Here is a 24,089-nt window from a genome sequence, read left to right on the forward strand (position 1 = left end):
GACCCATTTGCAACCAAGCTTTAACTTCCTGACTGATGTCTTGAGATGTTGCTTCAAAATATCCACATAATTTTTCTCCCTCATGATGCCATCTATTTTGTGAAACACGGGGGATGCTTGCAAGCTGAAGAACACCATCCCAACCGTGAAGCACGGGAGTGCACCCACAACATGATGCTGCCACCCCCGTGCTTCACGGTTGGGATGGTGTTCTTCGGCTTGCAAGCCTCCCCCTTTTTCCTCCAAACATAACGATGGTCATTATGGCCAAACAGTTCTATTTGTGTTTCATCAGACCAGAGGACATTTCTCCAAAAAGTACAATCTTTGTTCCCATGTGCAGTTGCAAACCGTAGTCTGGCTTTTTTATGGCGGTTTTGGAGCAGTGGCTTCTTCCTTGCTGAGCGCCCTTTCAGGTTATGTCGATATAGGACTCGTTTTACTGTGGATATAGATACTTTTGTACCTGTTTCCTCCAGCATCTTCACAAGGTCCTTTGCTGTTGTTCTGGCGATTGATATGCACTTTTCGCACCAAATTACGTTCATCTCTAAGAGACAGAACGCGTCTCCTTCCTTAGCGGTATGACGGCTGCGTGGTCTCATGGTGTTTAAACTTGCGTACTATTGTTTGTACAGATGAACATGGTACCTTCAGGCGTTTGGAAATTGTTCCCAAGGATGATCCAGACTTGCGGAGGTCTACAATTTTTTTTCTAAGGTCTTGGCTGAGTTCTTTTGATTTTCCGTAGTCAAGCAAAGAGGCACTGCGTTTGAAGGTAGGCCTTGAAATACATCCACAAGTACACCTCCAATTGACTCAAATGATGGCAATTAGCCTATCAGAAGCTTCTATAGCCATGACATAATTTTCTGGAATTTTCTAAGCTGTTTAAAGGCACAGTCAACTTAGTGTATGTAAACTTCTGACCCACTGGAATTGTGATACAGTGAATTATAAGTGAAATAATCTGTCTGTAAACAATTGTTGGAAAAATTACTTGTGTCATGCACAAAGTAGATGTCCTAACCGACTTGCCAAAACTATAGTTTGTTAACAAGAAATGTATGGAGTGGTTGAAAAACGAGTTTTAATGACTCCAACCTAAGTGTATGTAAACTTCTGACTTCATCTGTATACATATGATATATATTTTTTTTATTTAACCTTTATTTAACTATGATATATATATATTTGCTGATAAACAAAGCAAAGTTGCTTTGTTTATCAGCAAATTTACTTGAGGTGATCTCACTGCAACACTGCTCACTGCATCCATGTTGCTTGACGTAGGTGTTTTCAAAGAGCCGCCAGTCAAGGTGAGCTCCCTGCCTTTTCAGACTTCCTGCTAGTTTTATACGAGAGAATGTTGGGAAAATATTATGGGTGATTATGGTAATCAAAACGACTGTTTGGGACCTTTTATTTCTTACTATTCCAATTTGACACAATGAAGTATGTCATAAACAGCAACGTTTGCCTAGACAATATTCTAAAATAAAAATACATACTTCCTCTAAATATGTTGTGAAATACTGTAAAATACTCAATTAAATTACATAAAATAAATAGATACTGTTGAATTTGTTATCACTTTGTGCTTTGGTAGTTGCATCTGCATTGTGGGTGATATGGTCAGTGAGTTCCAGTGGTATGGTGATAAGGTTACTAAACCCATACTGCAGAGATGCATTACTGTCCAGCCCAATAAAATGGAGTCCCTATGCGGTCTGGTTTTAGGGCCTGATTAAAAACACCAAAAACCAGGCCAGGCTTTTAGGGTTACTGCAGAGGAAAACCACCACTCCTCAACAATGAATATTTTACCTTGCTACCGGCAATACACCCGCGTTTAGTGACCACAGGCCATGTTAAGTGTTCCTGACCAGAGGCAAAGGGGGCACTTAACATATTATAATGCCCACTATCTATCAGTGCTGTTGGACTGCCCATAGAGGCTGAGATGAGGCTGAGAGCCCCGTGGTGGCTGGCTCCAGATCACTACTCCACCAATGACCTTCTCACAAACCACACACTCCACACTACCAGCACCCCCCAACACACAAATATGACCGTTGTCCTGGCAACTCAGATAGTAAAATGGACATCAATCATCAGCGTAGATGACAGCTGCCACTCTAGAACTGACCACAAACCCCATCTCCAATAGGAAATGTCACTGACCTCCATTGGAGAACTTCCACATCAGGAACAGGGAGAACAGCAATCTTACACTCATCATCTTGCATTCAGGACAAATTGACGGAACTACTAATATACGTTGACTGTGGAGTTGATTCGATATCTCACTGAACTTCAATCCACCCTTACAAAAAAAACATTTGCAAATGTGCAGTTTCACATGTGAAATAGCTTTTTTCACATGTTGAGCTGAAATTTCACGTGAAATCATATTTTCTCATGTATTACATTTTCAGTTCACATGTTAACACCACCTTTTCACATGTGAGGAGAATAACATGTTTCACCTCACTTGAATTGTTCACAAGTGTTCACGTGATTTTTTCATGTTGTTTTTTTGTAAGGGCACCTACTCATATAGAATGCCATTTAACCTCTTAAGGAAACATTGCTCATATAGTCAGTCATAATGGCACTCTAGTCTAAAGACCAAAGGCCATCCTTTGTGTAACGGCTTTCTTCCTGGGCTGAAGGAGAGGACCAACATGCAGCGCGGTTAGTGTTTAACATGTTTAATAGACGGTAAACTGTGAACACTTAACAACAATACAAAAACAACAAACGTGAAAGCCGAGACAGTCCTATCTGGTGCAGAACACAAACACAGAGACAGGAAACAATCACCCACAAAATCCCAACACCAAACAAGCCTCCTATATATGATTCTCAATCAGGGACAACGATTACCAGCTGCCTCTGATTGAGAACCATATTAGGCTGGACACAGAAACAGACAAACTAGACACACAACATAGAAATCCCACCCAGCTCACGTCCTGACCAACACTAAACAAGCAAAACACATAATAACTCTGGTCAGGACGTTACAGTACCCCCCTCCTGAGGTGCGGACTCCGAACGCACCCCTACAACTCAAGAGGAGGGTCTGGGTGGGCATCTGTCCGCGGTGGCGGCTCCGGCGCAGGACGAGGACACCACTCCACCACTGTCTTTGTCCCCCTCCTTAGCGTCCTTTGAGTGGCGACCCTCGCCCACGACCTTGGCCTAAGAATCCTCCCCAAGGCCCCCACATGATTTAGGAGGTAGCTCAGGACAGAGAGGTAGCTCAGGACAGAGAGGTAGCTCAGGACAGAGAGGTAGCTCCGGACAGAGGGGCAGCTCCGGACTAATGGCAGCTCCGGACTGAGTGGCAGCTCCGGACTGAGTGGCAGCTCCGGACTGAGTGGCAGCTCATGACTGAGTGGCAGCTCCGGACTGAGTGGCAGCTCCGGACTGAGTGGCAGCTCATGACTGAGTGGCAGCTCATGACTGAGTGGCAGCTCATGACTGGAGGGCAGCTCATGACTGGAGTGCAGCTCATGACTGGAGGGCAGCTCATGACTGGAGGGCAGCTCATGACTGGAGGGCAGCTCATGACTGGAGGGCAGCTCATGACTGGAGGGTAGCTCCTGACTGGCTGGCGGCTCTGGCAGCTCCTGACTGGCTGGCGGCTCTGGCAGCTCCTGACTGGCTGGCGGCTCTGGCAGCTCCTGACTGGCTGGCGGCTCTGGCAGCTCCTGACTGGCTGGCGGCTCTGGCAGCTCCTGACTGGCTGGCGGCTCTGGCAGCTCCTGACTGGCTGGCGGCTCTGGCAGCTCCTGACTGACGGACGGCTCTAGCGGCTCCTGACTGACAGACGGCTCTAATGGCTCGTGGCAGACGGGCGGCTCTGAAGGCTCATGGCAGACGGATGGCTCAGATGGCGCTGGGCAGACGGATGGCTCAGATGGCGCTGGGCAGACAGATAGCTCAGACGGCGCTGGGCAGACGAGCAGTGCAGGCAGCGTTAGGCAAGCAGGCAGTACAGACGGTGCTGGGCAGACGAGCAGTGCAGGCGGCGTTGGGCAGACGGCCGACTCTGACCTGCTGAGGCGCGTAGTAGGCCTGGTGCGTGGTGCCGGAACTGGTGGTACCGGACTGGAAACACGCACCTTAAGGCTAGTGCGGGGAGCAGGAACAGGGCACACTGGTTTCTCAAAGCGCACCATAGGCCTGGTGCATGGTGCCGGAACTGGTGGTACCGGACTGAGGGCACGCACCTCAGGGCGAGTGCGGGGAGAAGGAACAGTGCGTACAGGGCTCTGGAGACGCACTGGAAGCCTGGTGCGTGGTGTCGGCACTGATGGTACTGGGCTGGGGCCACGCACCATAAGGCGAGTGCGGGGTGCTGGAACTGGAGGTACTGGGCTGGGGCGGGAAGGTGGCGCCGGATATACCGGACCGTGCAGGCGTACTGGCTCCCTTGAGCACTGAGCCTGCCCAACCTTATCTGGTGCAGAACACAAACACAGAGACAGGAAACAATCACCCACAAAATCCCAACACCAAACAAGCCTCCTATATATGATTCTCAATCAGGGACAACGATTACCAGCTGCCTCTGATTGAGAACCATATTAGGCTGGACACAGAAACAGACAAACTAGACACACAACATATAATTCCCACCCAGCTCACGTCCTGACCAACACTAAACAAGCAAAACACATAATAACTCTGGTCAGGACGTTACACTTTGGGTGTTTCTCAAAATGCATACTACCATGCCCCGAGCACGGGAGGGTCTGAGTATAAGTCCAAATCTATGCAAGTATGCGAAACGGAGCACAGAGGGCACTTCTCGAATGTGTACTCCGTTTGTACATATTTTGAAGCATATATCGAAGCATGCTTCAACGTAAAGTATGCAAAAAAATATGACGCAGCCACATCAAAAATTACACCCATTTTCTTGAAATCAATGGCTGAGCTGAAGCGAGAGAAAAAACACTCCGACTTTGGAATTCAATGATGCCCATTCACATCTCATATGTTGCCTAACTACAACATTTTAACCTGATACGTTAACAAATACATGCTGTGTTCATTTTGGCATGGTTACCTGCCTATAATTCCCACTGTAGTGTGCGTAGGTTGCAAGGTCATAGTAAATCAATAGAGCTAACTGGCTAGCTACTACTGTTAGCTAGCCATTTTGCCACAAAGAATTGTTAGTTAGCTACCCACGACGAATGGACGTCTACCTTGGATAACATTGGTTTTAGGTCATGCCTGTTATACTATCTGGTTAACTACATTATTACTATTCACATATACAGGTTCTAGCAGATAGTTATGAAGTAAAACGTTTGCTTTGTGTACATCTTGTTTAGTCTCTATTGTTGCCATTGTCGTGGCTGGAATACGGTTCAGTGAATGGGGAGATGCAGCGTGAGTTAATACAGTAGGGGGAGTGTGAGTGCTTCTCAAATGTAATGTTTTATGCGTTCTCCACGCCCTTGTCCTCACAGAAACGTACTCAAGAGAACGTCCTCGGAGAATGCACTTGGAGCATGAGAGTGTGGAGCAGGGTAGTATGCACATTGAGAAACACTCTTTGTTTTCTCCTTCCCTATTCCTTCCCACTCCACATCTCAATACACATTACAGAGAGCAGAGAGCTCTGTATTACCAAACAAATATATGGAAAAGTGAGTTTCTGAGCCCAACCCGATTACAGCTGATCTAAATTGGATCTGTCGTAGATGTGTTTTATAAGGGGAACTGTGGAACACTACTCCACTGAGCGATGCTGCAGTGAGACAAGACAGCCAGTGATAGCCTGAGGTGATTTGATTTGCTGCTCAGGGGGGACCTTAAATGTGAGGTAATTGCTGACTGGCAGTGTGTTAGGCGCCCCGGCCCCAGTCCACTCCAATGGTTTCAGATGACACGGAAATGCTTGGGGTCCTCAGATAGAATGAGGGTCAGGGAAGGGAATGGACATGTGAAATGTTGCTCACTGGGTCTGTTCTGTTATTTACTGTGAACATGCATTTGAGTGGGGAAAGTATTGTATGTGTACACTTTGTGTACAGTATACTGTACATACCAGTTCACAAACAATCAAAAACAGAGACCATAATCTATAGTAAAGATTGAGGGAGGATATAACTATGTCATGGCATGCTGAAGAGAGAGAAAGTGAGTTTCAGTTTGATTTGATTTGAAAATAGAATGGCCTTGGTCTGAGGAGCAGTTCAGAAGAGGGGAAGAGAAAAGGAGAGAGAAATAGACGGCAGCCCCTCTGTGTGATCCTTGAGAGCTTGTTCTGTTTAACTCTCTCCAAAGTGTTTTAAAGTGTTACAAGTGCATTAGTGCTGTGGGTCAAGTCTTTGCTTGGCTAACCTCTGACCCTTAGTCCAATCTGAGCATGGGCCGTGGCAGCGAGATCATGGTGCGGCCTGCTGTGTTCCGAGAGGGGGTGAGGGGGCTGCTGTTGCCCCAGGGAAGTGCAGTTTTCAGCGGGGAGGTGAGGGGCACGGGGGTGCCTGTAATGATCTCCACATGGATTTTTAATGGCCCTCTCCGTTAGTGTTAGTGTTATTGTTAGCACAGGGGGACCGTCCAAAACACACTGAATTATTCACAAACCTAAAACTGTGATCACACACACTCCACACACTGTGAGCCTGACCTTTCAGTGACCCTCTCTCTATCACGCTCAATCTCCCTTTCTCTTTTAGCCTTTGACCTTTGAGTGGCCCCTCTCTCTATAGTGCTCAATTTCCCTTTCTCTTTTAACCTTTGCCCTTTTCTCTCCCTCAATACCTTTTGAGTCGTTCCACGAAAAGATGGTCTTTTGCATCCCTTTGATATTTTAAGTAGAAATTGTGCACCATTTTTGAATTTTAAAAGCCTGTTATATTAAATTAAGTGCCCTTTATTATAAACCACATGGAGAATTCAGTAAATCAGAGGTTTTAATATGAATAAAGGCTTGCTGAAGTGCCAAAATTCTGCATTTTGACAGATTTTAACCAACTTAATCCCAATATGTAATTTATTTCATGTTATAAGTGATTCATTTACGTCTGTCCCTCATTTTAAAGAGCGACTGCCTTTAAAAAGCAACAAATCCCTTTGAAACGGCCTATGTGGCATCGATATGAGTCAGAAACAGTTATTCTAGTGTCAAAATGGACTACAAAGTGTACATAGGATAATTTTGGTCAAAAAGTCAGTCTCATCTTAAACGGAGTTTGGAACGTCCGTGCTTCACAATGGGTAACTGAAGGTTAGGTTTTTATTTAACGACGCCCATTTGCCCACTAAAATGGGGTGAACAGCTGCGGTGATTCCCAGAGGTGTGGACTCGAGTCACAAATATGATGACTTGCAACTCGACTTTGACTTTAAAACTAATGACTCGTGACTTAACTTGGACTTGAGCCTTTTGACTCAACCTGACTTGATACCCTCCCCAAGCCCAAATATAAAAAATTATGCTATTAAAAAAAGTGTGCAGCGCTCCAACTCTTCATTTAACGGATTACAGTTTGAATCGGACAGCAGCCAATCAAATTGTGCCAGCTGAGAAAAAGTTGCGCGTGGCAGTGCAGAGGAACGTTGGCGGGTGAATTCAGATGGAGCCCTTGGAAAGATGATACCCCAAATTATTATTTTTGGATATAAAGACTACGCTGTATCAACAAAAAACGGATTGCAACTTGCAAAAAGAAAATTACAGACGGAGGCTGCTCCAACTTTGTTCGACATTTGAAGCTGCACAAAGAACAGTAAGTCGTGGCTAATATAGCCGACAGCTATATCATTTATATCTTTGCTAGTGTAGCATGTAGGCTAACGTAACGTTAAATCAATGAACCTCCACACAGTCAGTCAGTGTGGGAACGTGAACATTGCACCCAAGGTTGAGATACAACTGGCTAGGCAGTTGGTAGCCGTAGCCTAAATCCTGCCTGATGTTACTGCTGTTCCTAAAACCATTGACATACGTTAGCCTACTGTAACCACACACAGAGAGTGTGTGTGTGTGTGTGTGTGTGTGTGTGTGTGTGTGTGTGTGTGTGTGTGTGTGTGTGTGTGTGTGTGTGTGTGTGTGTGTGTGTGTGTGTGTGTGTGTGTGTGTGTGTGTGTGTGTGTGTGTGTGTGTGTGTGTGTGTGTGTGTGTTTAAGGTTGGGCAATTGTGTACAAGCCTACATCGCCCGATTGCGCGATCGACTATCTATCCTCGATAGTTGATCACTATGGGGGGGGTCTTTCTCATGGCTACCCATGTATTTCCATGGAAATATAAAGTTTATTTGGAAAGTAATAAATATATATATTTTAAAAAGCATTCATGGTTTGCGTAAATATAGTATACTAACTATTACTATTGTTAAAAATATGAAATGGTATTACATTTCGTGAAGAGCATATTATGACTTGTTTAGGACTCGAAACTCAAAGTTTAGCACTTGAGACTTGACTTGAGACTTGTCGGTCTTGACTTGGAACTTGACTTGGGACTTGAGTGATAAGACTTGAGACTTACTTGTGACTTGTAAAATCATGACTTGGTCCCACCCATGGTGATTCCTCTCTATCCAATAGCATAGACAGTGAGACAGACCTGCCCAGCAGCTCCGACTTTGTTTACATAAGACAACACGTCATGCATTTTTTTACTTGAGAAATACTCCAAATTAATTACATATTTCTTGAGTTATCTTAGATTCAGTCTGGGGATTTTGAGGAAGTGAAATAGGCTACAGTGTCTCATGGGGGACAAACATCATTAGCCAAACACGGAATCGGTCAGGAAACACACCTCCAAGACTGAAATCTAATTTTTCTAATGAGCAACAGAAAAACACAGGTCCATGTACTGGACTCTTGTTTTAATATGGTGAAATGATTCCTTTTTTTATGTCAAAAGAAACATTGAACATCTAATAGTCAAATCATAGTGTAAAAGCAGGTGAGCTGGTTCTACCCTTTTTGGCCGTTTTGTGGTGTTTTGTGGTGGAAAACTAAGCGGGTCGAGCATAACACCTCAAACCTATTACCCAAAGATAGACAGGCTAGAAACAACAGAGAGTGGTATTCAATTGCCACTCTCTGTTGCACACAACAAGCTTCCATTCCCCCTGTCACAAATGGATTTATGGCTGATTTAAGAAGAAATCATGAACCGTTACAGCCAACCTTCTTACTTTATTTGGCACATACTATATCATAATATATATTTTTACCTCTTGAGTTGAATTATTAAGTTGAACGTGCTCGTTATGGCAGAATTTTAAAATTAGTTGAAATCAAAAGTATTTTTTGGACTGAGTTACACTTCTCAAAAGGCACCGATAAAAACACCATTGAGACAGCACACTGACAAACTGCCCAGCTTTACATGCCAATGGCCCAGAATTGTTGACAGTGGGATTTTGCATGGATATGCCACGTCCTTTCATATTATGTTTATATACATATTATATATATAAATTATGTTGATTGCGCAAAACAAGTGGAAAAAAATCCCTGAAATTCATGTTTCATTGCTGAGCTTTGCAATCAAATGTGGCTAAGCATTTACATAATGTCCTTGACTTTTTGTTCATGTGCTGAGTTTGACTCAAAGAAGCTTATCAGTTTTGTTTATCTTGTCATGGTTCAGGAAAATAGCCATCATATCAGAATTGCTTATTCAGTGAGCGAATGTGTGTATGAAGATAATCCATCTAAATGTTGCATCTCATATGGAACATTCTACTGTGGTTGCCTTCTGATGCTTCACTGCAACTGAGTGATTTACCGTGTGTGTGTGTGTGTGTGCGTATGTGCGTGTGTGCGTGCGTGTGTGTGTTTTACCCTGTGACCACGCCACCTGGTGGTAGACAGAGCAATAAGAGAACCTCTTCTAGGTGTATTTTAGCTGTTTCTTTTGTTATCAGCTGGCATCTAGTTCTATTGTCTGACCTAGAGAATCACATTCAGTGACAAGACAATGACTTCATTTTAAAAAAAATGGTTAACATTTTTAATTCAGTTGTGACATAGAAGTCTAAATGATAAGGGTGTGGAGCACCATGAGTTAAACCCTCTTTCCTCCGTGAACCAGGTCCATGACGACCCCTCTGTTTCCATCCCTTGCTCTGCTCTGATCACAAACGCAAACCCCAGAACGGCATCTGAAAATCCTGTCAGGATTCAAAGACCGTGACCACCCTCATAAAACACATGCACTCATACAGTACTCTGGCGCGTTCATTAAACACAACACTGTGCGAAGCACCCTTCGCGCCTCTCCTCCCCCAGCCCAGACCCAGAGCCCTGAATGCAGCCAGCTGTGGGCCTGTACTGCAGGCCTGCAGTCTCTTAACCAGTGCTGGCTAATTCCGGCTGGAAGGCAGGTTAACCGGGCAGGCATGGGCCTCAGAACCTGCAGCAGGACTATGACCATCATTAGAGCGACCGCAGCAGCCTCTCACCCAGGCCTTAATGCAGCCGGGGACTCACTGGAGGGGACCACTGTGGCTTTTAATGATGGCGACGTTGTGTTTATGAGGCAACGACGCCGGTCTTCTCACTCTTACTTTGCCTGGGTTTCCATAGACACGATACACTCCAAACTAAGCGCTCTCATCAGCAGTGTTGTTTAATAAATTGGAATGTGTGATATAGAGCACCATGGATAGCATGTTCTAATATCAGGGTTTACTACCAGCATTCAGAGCTTGTTTAGTGTGAGTGTGTCATGTTTTTACAGTTGGTCTGTCAAAGCAGCCCTGATGGCATTTTCTATCGGCAGTATGTTGTGAATCAGTCAGTCAGTCAGTCAGTCAGTCAGTCAGTCAGTCAGTCAGTGTGTGTAAAAGCAGCACTAAGAGCATGTACTACCAGCAGCTCGGGGTGTTTTTATGTGTGTAACATTAGCAGCTGTGATTGAACATGTCACTGATGGCTGATGGGGGGGTCCCTGGGTAGCAAACGACCTGTCACCTCCCCGGGCGGACGTCATTCGTCACTCTGCCCCCCTTAAGAGGCCTGCTGCAGTTTTCACAGTAGACCCAGGGGTCAGATTGAAAACATACACTCATAAACAGCATCTATTATTCATGGCTTACAGCAAAGAGATCCGCTCTCCTGCACCAGCTACAGCGGCTGTCAAAGCATGCTATTCAGCACAGTCCAGAGCCTTGGAGAGAAAATCCTCTGACATTACAGCTGTCACATGGCAGCCATAACCCAGGTGGAAAGGCTCATGCATGAGTTAGTGCACCTGTGTGTTGAGGCTTTATGAAGCGTACCTGTTTGACTGAGGGTAGGGTTAACCCTAACCCTAACCCCAACCCTAGCCAGTCCCAATCAACGGACTCTAAACACAGTAAAAGAAAATGAATAATTTATTGAAATATAAATCATCAGTTGTTTTCCTACTGTGTGTGTTATAATTTCACTATGGGGTTTTCTCTGAGAGTGGGCCCAGCTTGGCTCAGAGTTCAGTGTGTTAGTGTGCTAATCCATTACAGTACCCAAAGGCCCTGTGATTATAGGCCCTGCTAATACACACATTGAGGGTTTGCTTTGGAGACTTTCTCTGATGGTATCAACTAGCTACAGCGAACCGTGTGCGTTTGTATGTTCGGGTGTGTGGGGATGGGTGGGCGGATTGGACGTTCGTAGATCATAATGCTTTCATTTAAGCAGCACGGATGGGATGAGAGAGTGGTGCTTGTCTCCACTCTGACCCCGCTCCCCGCTCCCCATTCCCCTTTCCCCTTTCCCCTTTCCCCTTTCCCCTTTCCCCATCCCAGACCCCACCCTCCAGGCCGGGGCCAGCTCAGCAGTTAGTAACTCCTGCTAACGACCTGTAATGATTTTAATCATCTGCAATCAGATGAGGAGTCATGAGTCTCTGGGCGAGACAGGGTTTTCTTTGGCTTGACGGGGGCAGCGGGCGGTGGGCTGGTCATATACCATAGGAGCCTGGCACAATTACATTCACAGCCAGGGAACATGACTCCTCCTCAAAGCCATGCAGAGAGGAACAGTTCAGAGGAGCGCTGCTCTGGCCTACAGGGTTGATGGGCTGATTTGTTGGCTGACTTCTGTGATAACTGTAAGAGGGGAGTCTGAAATCTTCCAGTGTAATTCACTCTGAGAGAGTGTGAGAGAGAGAGAGAGAGAGAGAGAGAGAGAGAGAGAGAGAGAGAGAGAGAGAGAGAGAGAGAGAGAGAGAGAGAGAGAGAGAGAGAGAGAGAGAGAGAGAGAGAGAGTATGTAGTAGACTCGATGGTGGTAGAGCTGAATGACTTGCGAGGATGACAACCTCAGTTCACTGCAGTGTGTGTCCCAGACCCATCATCAACACCTTGCCCCATAGAGCAGACCAACCACTGTATGTATAAATACTCCCAATCCTCCTGCATCCAGTATGCTCTTTTCACTTCCATAAAAACCCAAAGATACATCCACATCCTCCCCAAAGATCAAAATAAAACATGCAACATTGCTGATTCTGAGTGGAGCTGTACGCTGGAAACACAGCAAGGTTGTTTGCGGCCGGTCCGAGAAGAGGAAGGGTGGGGGTAGCTGGAGGGGTTTGGAGCAGAGCTGCCAGAACCGCATGAAGTGGGACCACCCAGGGTGGCGTCAGGACATTGGCACGGGCTCCGGAGGGCGACCGGCCAGCAGCCAACCCATGCCCAGGCTGAGGCAGCGCTCTGAGGCTGTGCCAGAGTGGACGAACTGCTCAGCTGAACCCACAAAGGCCACTTCAGCATCCAGCCCTCCACAGCACAGCCTACATAGCACAGCACAGCAGCCCCCAGTGATCCACATCCCAGCCTGCTACAGCAGCAAACAGACAGGAGCTGGTGTAGGTCCGGGGTGGGGTATGGGTAAAGGGGTGGTTAAGGGAGGGATTGTTTTTGTTGAACTGGTGAGGTATTTTTATGATTCTGTTTCCTTAGATAGAGACCTCCCTTTATGAAAACAGAGGACGTTGCCGGTGAGATTTACCAGAGAATGTTTATGCATAAGCAACCGAATCACATCAGACCATTGTCAGTGTAAAAGTCCTCTTTGGTCAAAACAAAACATACAGTGAGTTACTTTGAGCGTTACAAGATGGGCACAGACACACCACTGTCCTTTAACTGGCCAGTTCAGATTGTTTTTGTTCTTCCTGTCTGAGACAGTCAGGTCTCACTGTTCTCTAAAGCTGTAATAACCATGCCGTCATAGTAACAGGCTCTGTGTTAAACACTTCTCCTCCTGTTCTCTCCCAGTGGTCATTTCAACATTTAAACTGCATAACAAATAATTTGCCCTGTGTTTATCTCCTCCAATGGGGCCAGTCATTTCATCCCAGCACTTACGCCTTATAAACTCACTGACAAATCACATTACCTTTAGCTTCTCTCAGCAGTTCAGACCTTTCTGGTAAAGTATCATTTATCACCCTGTAATCCACTTTGCTAGGTAAATCCACTTTGCTAGGTATAGTAGGAGGGTTGTTGGAGAGGTGGAGTTGCATGAAGGAAGGAATATGAGGAGGAACGATGATGCTTAGAGAGATGCAGTAAAAGTATGCTTGGATTAGGAGTGGTAACATTTACTATTTATTTATCTTAATACAGAGATGGCCAAGTTTAGTCTGACCCACAACCTGATGTCAGAGCAAAATGCTGCACACACTGTCTCTCTTCCTCTTTCACTTTCCCCCTCTCCATCTCCTCCCATGAGAGGGCTACTGTGCGGCAGGTTCGGGCTTGATTCAATTTCAACTCTATAAAACATTCTCTAACACAGAAAAATATTTGCTGTCAACGTTTACCAGATTATGTCAGTGCAGTGGAAGAGTGGAGAGGCTGCACAGGCCATTCTGACCAGCGACTGGTACACGCTTCACTTAAGAACTAATGCAGAACATACAGTACTGCCTCCCTTCACAATATCAACTACAGCATCTACACAAAATACAAAGCACAGAGAGTGATGTCCATAAGAATGCACAGTGTGGTACAGTTCCATAGAGCTAACATACTCAGCCAGCTACAGTGCACACTGTATTCTATTTTAGCTATGCAGCTGTAGTTTGATCAGTTTGTTTGTTTACTCTGAGTTACAGCACATCCTGTTCTCTCTGAGTGGCGGTCTTTTGCTGCTAATCTATGCATCTATCCATGGCCTCTTAGAACAACAGTAAAACACATACTGTACAGTAATGGGACGATCTCCTCTTTTATGAGCTGGCCCAGCCTGTACCCATTTGAGTGCAAAGCTAAGATGGAAGCCACTGGTTCCTTTCTCATTCATCTTGCTTGAGTTGAGCAGAACGCCGGGCTGGGCAGAGCAGGGTAGAGTAGAGTAGTGCAGGTGTTTGAGTGATCTCCCCAGCCTATTTCCCCAGACCGTTAATCATTGTCATGGCCTGGTCCACCCGTGGCCTCCCCCCTGCCTCCAGCTTCATAGGCCTAACATGCATAAGGAGGAACAGACCCACCCTACGCTGTGTTCACACAAACTGTCTTTGGTTCATACCACTGTCTCTCCCTTGGATACCTCTGCATCTCACCCCTCTCACATGCATGGCCCTACTCTCTTTCTCTCTTTCTCTCCTACTTACACCACTGCCCCTGTCAGATACATAGATTCTCTGACACCCCCTCTCTCCCCCCTTCAGATACATTTGCAATTAATTTATTTTGCTTTTGTTTCCTCTCGCTGTGCCTCTCTCCCCTTCCCCTTGATCCGTCTCGGAGGGGTCTGGAACTCATTTTGACACGTTAGTTGTAGCGTGCAGCTGCCTATTGGGAACATGTTGCACTCTATGACTTTCTATTAAAAGTGAAATGCCATAATAGGCCATGCACAAAAAGAGGGAGAAGAAAACACTTCACGTAAGATTGCAAAAGGATGTTTGCTAAAAAGGAAAGCTTTTAAATTATATGTACATACAGTGCCTTCAGAACGTTTTCACACCCCTTGACTTTTTCTACATTTTGTTGTGTTACAGCCTGCATTTAAAATGGATTACATTGAGATTGTGTGTCACTGGCCTACACACAATACCCTATAATCTCAAAGTGGTATTATGTTTTTAGAAATCTTTACAAATTAATTAAACATGAAAATCTGAAATGTCTTGAGTCACTAAGTATTCAACTCCTTTGTTATGGCAAGCCTAAAAATGTGCTTAACAAGTCACATAATAACTTGCATGGACTCACTCTGTGTGCAATAATAGTGTTTAACGTGATTTTTGAATGACTACCTCATCTCTGTACCCAGCACATAACCCACACATCTGTAAGGTCCCTCAGTCAAGCAGTGAATTTCAAACACAGATTCAACCACAAAGATCAGGGAGGTTTTCCAATGCCTTGCAAAGGGCACCTATTGGTTGGTGGGTAAAAAAAAAGAAGAAGACATTGAATATCCCTTTGAGCAAGTTATTAAGTACACCTTGGATGGTGTGTCAATACACCCAGTCACTACAAAGATAAAGGCGTCCTTCCTAACTCAGTTGCCGGAGAGGAAGGAAATCGACCAGCGATTTCATCATAAGCCAATGGTGACTTTAAAACAGTTACAGAGTTTGATGGCTGTGATCTGAGGATGGATCAACAACATTGTAGTTACTCCACAATACTAACCTAAATGACAGTGTGAAAAGAAGACAGCCTGTACAGAATCAAAATATTCCAAAACATGCAACCTGTTACAAGGCACTAAAGTAAAACTGCAAAAAATGTGGCAATATAATGAACTTTATGTGCTGATTACAAAGGTGTATGTTTGTGGCACCTCCAACAGAACACATCAATGAGTACCACTCTTCATATTTTCAGGCATGGTGGTGGATACATCATGTTATGGTTCTGCTTGTAATTGGCAAGGACTAGGGAGTTTTTTAGGATTAAAATAAACGGAATAGAGCTAAGCACAGGCAAAATCCTAGAGGAAAACCTAGTTCAGCCTGCTTTCCAACAGACACTGGGAGACAAATGCACCTTTCAGCAGGACAATAACCTAAAATACAAGGCTAAATACACTGGAGTTGCTTTGCAAGATGACATTGAATATTCCTGAGTGGCCTAGTTACAGCATTGACTTAAATTGGCTTGAAAATGTATGACAATACTTGAAAATGGCTATCTATGTCACGACTTCTGCCGGAGTTGTTGCCTCTCCTTGTTCGGGCGGTGTTCGGCGGTCGACGTCACCGGTCTTCTAGCCATCATTGATCCATTTTTCATTTTCTATTGGTTTTGTCTTGTCTTCCTACACACCTGGTTTCAATCCCATTCATTACCTGTTGTGTATTTAACCCTCTGTTTCCCCTCATGTCTTTGTCAGAGATTGTTTTTATGTCAGTGTTGTTTATATGTCTGTATAGGTGTGCGATGGGTCCTCGTACCCACTTTTGTATTTGATGTACATTTTAGTGTTTGGCGTATGTTTAGTGGACTGCTATTAAAGAGACTCCATTTCACTCCATTTGACTCTCCTGCGCCTGACTTCCCTGCCACCTATACACACGACTCTGACAATCTAGCAATGATGAACAACCAACTTAACAAAGTCTGAATAACTTTTAAAATAATAATGTTATTTTAAATTCAGGCTGTAACACAACAAAATGTGGAAAAAGTCTAGGGGTGTGAATACGTTCTGAAGGCACTGTATTCAAGTTCATGACGTTATGTGCAGTTGTGTTGCTATGAATTGCATTGCTCTAAATCTTAAATATAGGTTTCTTCAACACCCTGTGAAAATGTGCTCTATCAGTGTTCACAAGACAGGCAGAGTGAGGTGAAGAGCTCAGGGTGCTGCTGTCTGAGAAACTGTCAAGGTGTGAGATCTGAGGTCAGTATGACATGCCCTCCACCCTGACAACTCTCCACCCTGTTCACCAGAACTCACTGTCAGCTAGCCTAGCTCTAAATAGGAAAATCACAGGGTGAATTCAAACAAACAAACACTGACGTCATACATTCGTCATCTGTCTCTACTACTGCACCAGTCATCATTTTCTGTTGTTGTATGCTTGTGTCCATTTAAGGTAAGAATTGTCTGTTGTTAGTTTAGCATGTTAACTTAGCATGTATCACCCTTCTGAGGGGTATACTACAAAATAGGATCACTGAGTTGGTCAGCTAACTTGCCTAAATATGAATATTCAGAATATTTTTTTCGAAAGATAAGCTTGCGTGATCTAATTGGCTCAACAAACAGAATGTTTAGATTTCTTAATCAACCAGATAACTCATTGCTCCTGCTTTGTAGTATACCTCTCCGGTCTCTCTTCCCTTAATTCATAGAGTTGAAGTCGGAAGTTTACATTCACTTAGGTTGGAGTCATTAAAACTTGGTTTTTCAACCACTCCACAAATTTCTTGTTAACAAACTACAGTTTTCGCAAGTTGTTTAGGACATCTACTTTGTGCATGACACAAGTAATTTTTCCAACAATTGTTTACAGACAGATTATTTCACTTATAATTCACTGTATCACAATTCCAGTGGGTCAGAAGTTTACATACACTAAGTTGACTGTGCCTTTAAACAGCTTGGAAAATTCCAGAAAATGATGTCATGGCTTTAGAAGCTTCTGATAGGCTAATTGACATCATTTGAGTCAATTGGAGGTGTACCTGTGGATGTATTTCAAGGCCTACCTTCAAACGCAGCGCCTCTGCTTGACTACGGAAAATCAAAAGAAATCAGCCAAGACCTCAGAGAAAAAATTGTAGACCTCCACAAGTCTGGATCATCCTTGGGAGCAATTTCCAAATGCCTGAAGGTACCACGTTCATATGTACCAACAATAGTGCGCAAGTATAAACACCATGGTACCATGCTGCTGTCATACCGCTCAGGAAGGAGACGCGTTCTGTCTCCTAGAGATTAACGTAATTTGGTGTGAAAAGTGCAAATCAATCCCAGAACAACAGCAAAGGACCTTGTGAAGATGCTGGAGGAAACAGGTACAAAGTATCTATATCCACAGTAAAACGTGTCCTATATCGACATAACCTGAAAGGCCGCTCAGCAAGGAAGAAGCCACTGCTCCAAAACCGCCATAAAAAAGCCAGACTACGGTTTGCAACTGCACATGGGGGACAAAGATTGTACTTTTTGGAGAAATGTCCTCTCGTCTGATGAAACAAAAATAGAACTGTTTGGCCATAATGACCATCGTTATGTTTGGAGGAAAAAAGGGGAGGCTTGCAAGCCAAAGAACACCATCCCTACTGTGAAGCACAGGGGTGACAGAATCATGTTGTGGGGGTGCTTTGCTGCAGGAGGGACTGGTGCACTTCACAAAATAGATGGCATCATGAGGGAGGAAATTATGTGGATATATTGAAGCAACATCTCAAGACATCAGTCAGGAAGTTAAAGCTTGGTCGCAAATGGGTCTTCCAAATGGACAATGACCACAAGCATACTTCCAATGTTGTGGCAAAATGGCTTAAGAACAACAAAGTCAAGGTGTTGGAGTGGCCATCACAAAGCCCTGACCTCAATCCCATAGAAAATGTGTGGGCAGAACTGAAAAGCGTGTGCGAGCAAGGAGGCCTACAAACCTGACTCAAAATTCACCCAACTTATTGTGGGAAACTTGTGGAAGGCTACCTTAAAGTTTGACCCAAGTTAAACAATTTCAAGGCAATGCTACCAAATACTAATTGAGTGTATGTAAACCTCTGACCCCCTGGGAATGTGATGAAAGAAATAAAAGCTTGAATAAATCATTCTCTACTATTATTGTAACATTTCACATTCTTAAAATAAAGTGGTGATCCTAACTGACCTAAAACAGGGAGTTTTTACTTGGATTAAATGTCAGGAATTGTGAAATGTATTACTAAGGTGTATGTAAACTTCCGACTTCAACTGTATATCACCTTGGGCTGAATTCAATTAAACTTGTATTGTATAATTCAGCCATTATTGGTGAACTGAAATCGCAGAATGGTTTTGAGCAATAAAAATAAGGGGGGTAGACTGCCTTCAAAGGAAGATTCCCAGTTTTCTAAATGAGGCATGTGTGTACTGGACAGTAGCTACCACACGTAAACAAAACCCCTGTATAAACATAACTGAGGCAGCAATGACTTAACCCAGATCACTGTTTTGGTTTGAACTGTTTCATTCTGCTATCAATTCTCCACATTGGTTCCTCTAGTTCAACATCTCTGGCTTGTGTAAGAGTGTTTTGTGAGTCTCAGCTAAGATCAAGTTAGCCTTGAGTGTCAGGGCAGGGTGACCCTCTGTGTTGTGTTTGCCCTGCAGATGTGTGTTTAATGTGAGTTCAGAGCAGCACCTTACTGTGGGTAATCTATCAAATCAAGTGAAAGCCATAATTAACCGTCTGAGAGACTTCCAGACTCATACAGTTCAGGTTTCACACGTTCCCCGGCTTCTCTCTTCATGCTGTTATTGGCTCCCATTCAGAATACAGAACACACCGAATACAGGACATGTAACAGGACGCTGAACAAAAACCATAAGGCAAGGCAGAAAAATGTAAAATTAAAAAACTAAATGGTTTGTGGGAGTGAGTGAATGAGGAAACTCCCTGCTGATAGTGTGGCTTCTCTTTCTTTCTTAAAGGGAATAATGTGGCCACTGGTCAACGTGCTGTTTATATCTCCATGGTTTTGGTCAATTTAGTGTGTGTGTGTGTGTGTGTGTGTGTGTGTGTGTGTGTGTGTGTGTGTGTGTGTGTGTGTGTGTGTGTGTGTGTGTGTGTGTGTGTGTGTGTGTGTGTGTGCGTGTGTGCGTGCGTGCGTGCGTGCGTGCGTGCGTGCGTGCGTGCGTGCGTGCGTGCGTGCGTGCGTGCGTGCGTGCGTGCGTGCGTGCGTGCGTGCCCTATCTCTGTCTCTCCCACAGCCCAGTGGTCGCCTTCCCAGCAAACCAAAATTGGTTCTGTGAAAGTTCCCAGAACATTCGTTAGGTCGTGGCAAATGTACTCATAACAAAGCAACTGTCCAGTCGTGCTGATGATTATATAATGTTTGTATAAAACATTCACTCGGCTGATGTAGCTAGAACATTCCTAGAACACATTTAATCTGTTTTTTAAAGGTTGCCAGAATGTTTCATTAGGTTGTTGGAACAATCTGGTGAGAACATTGTGGGGACATCACAAAAGATACAGTATGTTCCCAAAACACAAGAACTGTCCACTTGTGCAGATGGTCAATGAGTGTGTCTGTGTGTGTGCAATGTTTCTTTTAGGGTGCAAAAAACATTCACCTGATGTTACAAGAACTTTCCCAGAACACATTTCAATTCTTGTTTAAAGGTTCCCAGAATGTTTCTTTAGGTTGTGGGAACATTGTGTGGGTATGGCAAGAGATAGGTTCCAAAAACACTCAAATGTGATGACATTCATAGAGTGTTTATGCTAAGTTGCACAGAAAATTTGGTCTATGTTCTTTAAAGGTTTCCAGAACATTTATGGGATTTGTCTGGGATGTTGCAAGAGTATTAAATATAAGTCTGTTTTTACGATGTTCATACATATGTAGCATATTTGTTATGGGTTTAACATAATATTCCATTGATGTTCACACAATATACATTTTAATAACATATACTATGCAGACGACACACAATTAATCTTCTCCTTTCCCCCCTCTGATAACCAGGTGGTGAATCGCATCTCTGCATGTCTGGCAGACATATCAGTGTGGATGACGGATCACCACCTCAAGCTGAACCTCGGCAAGACGGAGCTGCTCTTCCTCCCGGGGAAGGACTGCCCGTTCCATGATCTCGCCATCACGGTTGACAACTCCATTGTGTCCTCCTCCCAGAGTGCTAAGAACCTTGGCGTGATCCTGGACAACACCCTGTCGTTCTCAACTAACATCAAGGCGGTGACCCGTTCCTGTAGGTTCATGCTCTACAACATTCGCAGAGTACGACCCTGCCTCACGCAGGAAGCGGCGCAGGTCCTAATCCAGGCACTTGTCATCTCCCGTCTGGATTACTGCAACTCGCTGTTGGCTGGGCTCCCTGCCTGTGCCATTAAACCCCTACAACTCATCCAGAACGCCGCAGCCCGTCTGGTGTTCAACTTTCCTAAGTTCTCTCACGTCATCCCGCTCCTCCGCTCTCTCCACTGGCTTCCAGTTGAAGCTCGCATCCGCTACAAGACCATGGTGCTTGCCTACGGAGCTGTGAGGGGAACGGCACCTCCGTACCTTCAGGCTCTGATCAGGCCCTACACCCAAACAAGGGCACTGCGTTCATCCACCTCTGGCCTGCTCGCCTCCCTACCTCTGAGGAAGTACAGTTCCCGCTCAGCCCAGTCAAAACTGTTCGCTGCTCTGGCACCCCAATGGTGGAACAAACTCCCTCACGACGCCAGGTCAGCGGAGTCAATCACCACCTTCCGGAGACACCTGAAACCCCACCTCTTTAAGGAATACCTAGGATAGGATAAAGTAATCCTTCTAACCCCCCCCCCTTAAAAGAGTTAGATGCACTATTGTAAAGTGGTTGTTCCACTGGATATCATAAGGTGAATGCACCAATTTGTAAGTCGCTCTGGATAAGAGCGTCTGCTAAATGACTTAAATGTAAATGTAATATACAGAGGATGGTGAATAACCTAGTTACCAGTATTTCCCTGGGTTAGTTATGTGTTGGTGCGGCAGGTACCCTAGTGGTTAGAGCATTGGGCTAATAACCGAAAGGTTGCTGGATTGAATCCCTGAGCCGACAAGGTGAAAATCTATTGTTCTGAACAAGGCAGTTCACCCACTGTTCCCCAGTAGGCTGTCATTGTAAATAAGTATTTGTTCTTAAAGATCTGCCCCTTTTTTTAAATTTTTGCCTAAAATGTAATTCCCAAATCTAACTGCCTGTAGCTCAGGCCCTGAGGCAAGGATATGCATCTTCTTGGTACCATTTGAAAGGAAACACTTTGAAGTTTGTGGAAATGTGAAAGGCATGTATCAAATCAAATCAAATTTTATTATTAGTCACATACACATGGTTAGCAGATGTTAATGCGAGTGTAGCGAAATGCTTGTGCTTCTAGTTCCGACAATGCAGTAATAACCAACAAGTAATCTAACCTAACAATTCCACAACTACTACCTTACACACACACACAAGTGTAAAGGGATAAAGAATATGTTCATAAAGATATATGAATGAGTGGTGGTACAGAACGGCATGGCAGATGCAGTAGATGGTATAGAGTACGGTATATACATATGAGATGAGTACTGTAGGGTATGTAAACATAAAGTGGCATAGTTTAAAGTGGCTAGTGGTACATGTATTACATAAAGATGGCAAGATGCAGTAGATGATATAGAGTACAGTATATACATATGAGATGGGTAATGTAGGGTATGTAAACATTATATTAAGTGGCATTGTTTAAAGTGGCTAGTGGTACATTTTTACATAATTTCCATCAATTCCCATTTTTAAAGTGGCTGGAGTTGAGTCAGTATGTTGGCAGCGGCCGCTAAATGTTAGTGGTGGCTGTTTAACAGTCTGATGGCCTTGAGATAGAAGCTGTTTTTCAGTCTCTCGGTCCCTGCTTTGATGCACCTGTACTGACCTCGCCTTCTGGATGATAGCGGGGTGAACAGGCAGTGGCTTGGGTGGTTGTTGTCCTTGATGATCTTTATGGCCTTCCTGTGACATCGGGTGGTGTAGGTGTCCTGGAGGGCAGGTAGTTTGCCCCCGGTGATGCGTTCTGCAGACCTCACTACCCTCTGGAGAGCCTTACGGTTGTGGGCGGAGCAGTTGCCGTACTAGGCGGTGATACAGCCCGACAGGATGCTCTCGATTGTGCATCTGTAGAAGTTTGTGAGTGCTTTTGGTGACAAGCCGAATTTCTTCAGCCTCCTGAGGTTGAAGAGGCGCTGCTGCGCCTTCTTCACAACGCTGTCTGTGTGGGTGGACCAATTCAGTTTGTCCGTGATGTGTACACCGAGGAACTTAAAACTTTCCACCTTCTCCACTACTGACCCGTCGATGTGGATAGGGGGGTGCTCCCTCTGCTGTTTCCTGAAGTCCACAATCATCTCCTTTGTTTTGTTGACGTTGAGTGTGAGGTTATTTTCCTGACACCACACTCCGAGGGCCCTCACCTCCTCCCTGTAGGCCGTCTCGTCGTTGTTGGTAATCAAGCCTACCACTGTAGTGTCATCCGCAAACTTGATGATTGAGTTGGAGGCGTGCATGGCCACGCAGTCGTGGGTGAACAGGGAGTACAGGAGAGGGCTCAGAACGCACCCTTGTGGGGCCCCAGTGTTGAGGATCAGCGGGGTGGAGATGTTGTTACCTACCCTCACCACCTGGGGGCGGCCCGTCAGGAAGTCCAGGACCCAGTTGCACAGGGCGGGGTCGAGACCCAGGGTCTCGAGCTTGATGACGAGTTTGGAGGGTACTATGGTGTTAAATGCTGAGCTGTAATCGATGAACAGCATTCTCACATGGGTATTCCTCTTGTCCAGATGGGTTAGGGCAGTGTGCAGTGTGGTTGCGATTGCGTCGTCTGTGGACCTATTGGGTCGGTAAGCAAATTGGAGTGGGTCTAGGGTGTCCGGTAGGGTGGAGGTGATATGGTCCTTGACTAGTCTCTCAAAGCACTTCATGATGACGGAAGTGAGTGCTACGGGGCGGTAGTCGTTTAGCTCAGTTACCTTAGCTTTCTTGGGAACAGGAACAATGGTGGCCCTCTTGAAGCATGTGGGAACAGCAGACTGGGATAAGGATTGATTGAATATGTCCGTAAACACACCAGCCAGCTGGTCTGCGCATGCTCTGAGGACGCGGCTGGGAATGCCGTCTGGGCCTGCAGCCTTGCGAGGGTTAACACGTTTAAATGTTTTACTCACCTCGGCTGCAGTGAAGGAGAGCCCGCAGGTTTTGGTAGGGGGCCGTGTCAGTGGCACTGTATTGTCCTCAAAGCGGGCAAAAAAGTTGTTTAGCCTGTCTGGGAGCAAGACATCCTGGTCCGCGACGGGGCTGGTTTTCTTTTTGTAATCCGTGATTGACTGTAGACCCTGCCACATACCTCTTGTGTCTGAGCTGTTGAATTGCGACTCGATTTTGTCTCTGTACTGGGACTTAGC

Source organism: Salvelinus alpinus, chromosome 9, assembly GCF_045679555.1.
Source record: "Salvelinus alpinus chromosome 9, SLU_Salpinus.1, whole genome shotgun sequence".
In the NCBI taxonomy this organism is placed as follows: domain Eukaryota; kingdom Metazoa; phylum Chordata; class Actinopteri; order Salmoniformes; family Salmonidae; genus Salvelinus; species Salvelinus alpinus.